We start from the raw sequence: 3,405 nt of genomic DNA on the forward strand, positions 1-3,405 counted from the left end.
GAGGTGGCAAGAATACATAGAAGAACTATACAAAAAAGATCTTCATGACCCAGATAATCATGATAGTGTGATCACTCACCTAGAACCAGACATCCTGGAGTGTGAAGTCAAGTGGGCCTTAGGAAGCATCACTACGAACAAAGCTAGTGGAGGTGATGGAATGCTAAATGAGCTATTTCAAATCCTAAAAGATGATGCAGTGAAAGTGCTGCACTCAATATGCCAGCAAAGTTGGAAAACTCAGCAGTGGTCACAGGGTTGGAAAAGGTCAGTTTTTGTTTCAATCCCAAAGAAAGGCAATGCCAAAGAATGCTCAAACTACTGCACAATTGTACTCATCTCACATGCTAGCAAAGTAATGCTCAGAATTCTCCAAGTGAGGCTTCAATAGTACATGAACCAAGGACTTCCAGATGTTCACGCTGGATTTATAAAAGGCAGAGAAACCAGAGATTAAATTGCCAACATCTACTGGATCATAGAATAAACAAGAGAATTCCAGAAAAACATCGACTTCTGCTTTATTGATCATGCCAAAGCCTTTGTGTGGATCACAACAAACTGTGGAAAATTCTTAAAGAGATGGGAATACCAGACCACCTGACCTGCCTCCTGAGAAATCTGTATGCAGGTCAAGAAGCAACAGTTAGAACTGGGCATGGAACAACAGACTGGTTCCAAATAAGGAAAGGAGTACGTCAAGGCTGTGTATTGTCACCTTGCTTATTTAACTTATTTGCAGAGTACATCATGCAAAATGCTGGGCTGGATGAAGCACAAGCTGGAATCAAGACTGCTTGGAGAAATATCAGTAACCTCAGATATGCAGATGACACCACCCTTATGGCAGAAAGTGAAGAGGAACTAAAGAGCCTCTTGTTCAAAGTGAAAGAAGAGAGTGAAAAAGCTGGCTTAAAATTCAACATTCAAAAAATGAAGATCATGGCATCTGGTCCCATCACTTCATGGCAAATAGATGGGGAAACAATGGAAACAGTGACAGACTTTATTTTCTTGGGCTCCAAAATCACTGCAGTTGGTGACTGCAGCCATGAAATTTATTATTTTTTTATTTTTTATTTTTTTTCTATCAAAAATATAAACCAGATATTTTTACTTAAGAATATTTCACCCAGTTTCATGGACCTTCCCCTTTCCCTCTTTGTTGACTGCTTGCTTTGCCCATGCGTTCGTTACCTACAGTTGAAAGGCAAATGTATTATCTCAGGGAGCTTCTGAGGCTGAAGCACTGGGGAGTGGTTGGGGGGCAGGTGGTATTCAGACCCGGGGTCTCTTCTGAATCAAGCTGTGGGGCAGGGGCTGCAGTCACCTGGTGGCTTGAGTAGGTGAGGATCTGGCTCTTGGCAAGAGGCTGTGGTTTCATGTCAGGTGGGCTCCTCAATGACAGGACAGCTGACTTTCCCCGGAAGTAAGTGGAGGGAGGGAGAGAGGCAGCGAGACTGTATTGGGTACTTATATTCTATATTGTAGAATAAATTACCCTCAAACTGCAAGCGACAGTCATTTTCTCACACTGCCTGTGGACCAGCAATCTGGGCAAGGCTTAGCTGGGGCTTCAGGCTCTGGGTCTCTAAAAAGGCTGCCATCGAGGTGTCATCTGGAGCTCATTTAAGATTGTTTTTTAGCAGTTTGTGATGAACCTTGTTGTGAGATAACACAAAAATACAGAACACTTCACAGATTTGTGTGCCATCTTCATACGGGGGCCATGCTAATCTCTGTTGCCATTCCAGTTTTAGGAGATGTGCTGCCGAAGTGAGCAGAGTCTGAGATTCTTAAGTCTCGCCTGGGTGATGCTCTTCCCACACACCCCTGTGGGTGTCAGTAGGACTCAGTTCCTCAGGCTGTTGGACTCAGGGCCTCAATTCTTCACTGGCTCTTGGCCGGAGGTCTCCCTCAGCTCCTTGTTACGAGGGCTTTTTGGGTGGGCAGTGTCCTTCATTAGAGCAAGCGAGCAAGAAGGCAAGAGAGTGTGCAGGCCAGATGGAAGCCACGGTCCTTGGTTTCTCATCCCTTTTGCCATATCCTGTTCCTTAGATTTGAGTCACTTGGTCCAGCCTACACTCCAGGAAAGGAGTTGTACACCAGGGCATGAATCCCAGGAGGTGGCAGGGATCCCAGGGCCATCTTAGGAAGCTACATGCCACAGCAACTAAAATCCAGACTGTTGTGCCTTTTCATAACCCAACCAACAAATGACATTTCATCATTTCTGCTGTATTTTAACTGGTCGCACAGACCAGCCCTACTACAATATGGGAGAAGACTACACAGGTGGTGAATTCCAGGGGGTAGAGGTAAGTGGGGGCCATCTTAGAGGCTGCCATCACAGCCCAACCAGAAGAATTTCTCCTCTTCATCCTGCACGGAGGCCGCAGAGGCTGGCTCATGTAGACACATCAACAGGCTCTCTGTCTTTTGGGTGGATGTAGCCAGTGGGGAGCACTGGCAGGGATGGGATGAGCTCGGGTACTTCCTGCTCCAGCTCCCTCATGGCAGGCTGGCTGCGCCTTCACCTGAAGGCCACAGACTGTCATCTGAACTGTCCTTCATGCACTGAGTGTCATCTGATCCATAAAATTGGATGCACACAGAGATATGCCAAAGAACAAACTGAAGTTTGTCAGTGCTCACAAGGGAATGAAGGAATTCAGTGAATGGCCTTGCTCTTCTCTCAGCCATGAAATTTAAAGATACTTGCTCCTTGGAAGAAAAGCTATGACAAACCTAGACAGCGTATTAAAAACCAGAGACATTACTTTGCCAACAAAGGTCCTTCTAGTCAAAGCTATGGTTTTCCCAGTAGTCAGGTATGGATGTGAGAGTTGGATGATAAAGCTAAGAACTGAAGAATTGATGCCTTTGAGATGTGGTGTTGGAGAAGACACTTGAGAGTCCCTTGGACTGCAAGGAGATCCAACCAGTCCATCCTAAAGGAAATCAGTCCAGAATATTCATTTGAAGGACTGATGCAGAAGCTGAAACTCCAGTACTTTGGCCAACCGATGCGAAGAGCTGACTCACTGGAAAAGACCTTTATGCTGGGAAAGACTGAAAGCCGGAGAAGAAGGGGATGACAGAGAATAAGATGGCTGGATGGCATCACTGACTCAATGGACATGAGTTTGAGCAAGCTCCGGGAGTTGGTGATGGACAGGGAAGCCTGGTATGCTACAGTCCATGGGGAGGCAAAGAATCTGACATGACTGAGCAACTGCACTGAACTGAATTTTGGAATTTAAAAAATTATTTTATTTATTTTCGGTTTTGCTGGGTCTTTGTTATGGTGTGTGGGCTTCTTATTGAGGTGGCTTATTTTGTTGGGAAGCAGTCTCCAGGGTGCTCAGGTAGTTACAGCACATGGACTCACAGGCCGTAGAGTGT

General features: G+C 45.6%; 1 non-coding gene across 1 annotated transcript; it reads right to left on the minus strand.

Annotated features, from left to right (window-relative positions):
* Positions 1-1,679: 1,679 nt before the first annotated feature.
* On the minus strand, positions 1,680-1,784 carry LOC147374952 (U6 spliceosomal RNA). Its single transcript, XR_015161696.1, has one exon. It is a non-coding gene; the product is annotated as a U6 spliceosomal RNA (small nuclear RNA).
* Positions 1,785-3,405: the final 1,621 nt, after the last annotated feature.

The sequence above is a fragment of the Bos grunniens genome, chromosome 3, assembly GCF_055505025.1.
Source record: "Bos grunniens cultivar Pamir isolate PY7600 chromosome 3, Bosgru_T2T1.0, whole genome shotgun sequence".
NCBI classification, from domain to species: domain Eukaryota; kingdom Metazoa; phylum Chordata; class Mammalia; order Artiodactyla; family Bovidae; genus Bos; species Bos grunniens.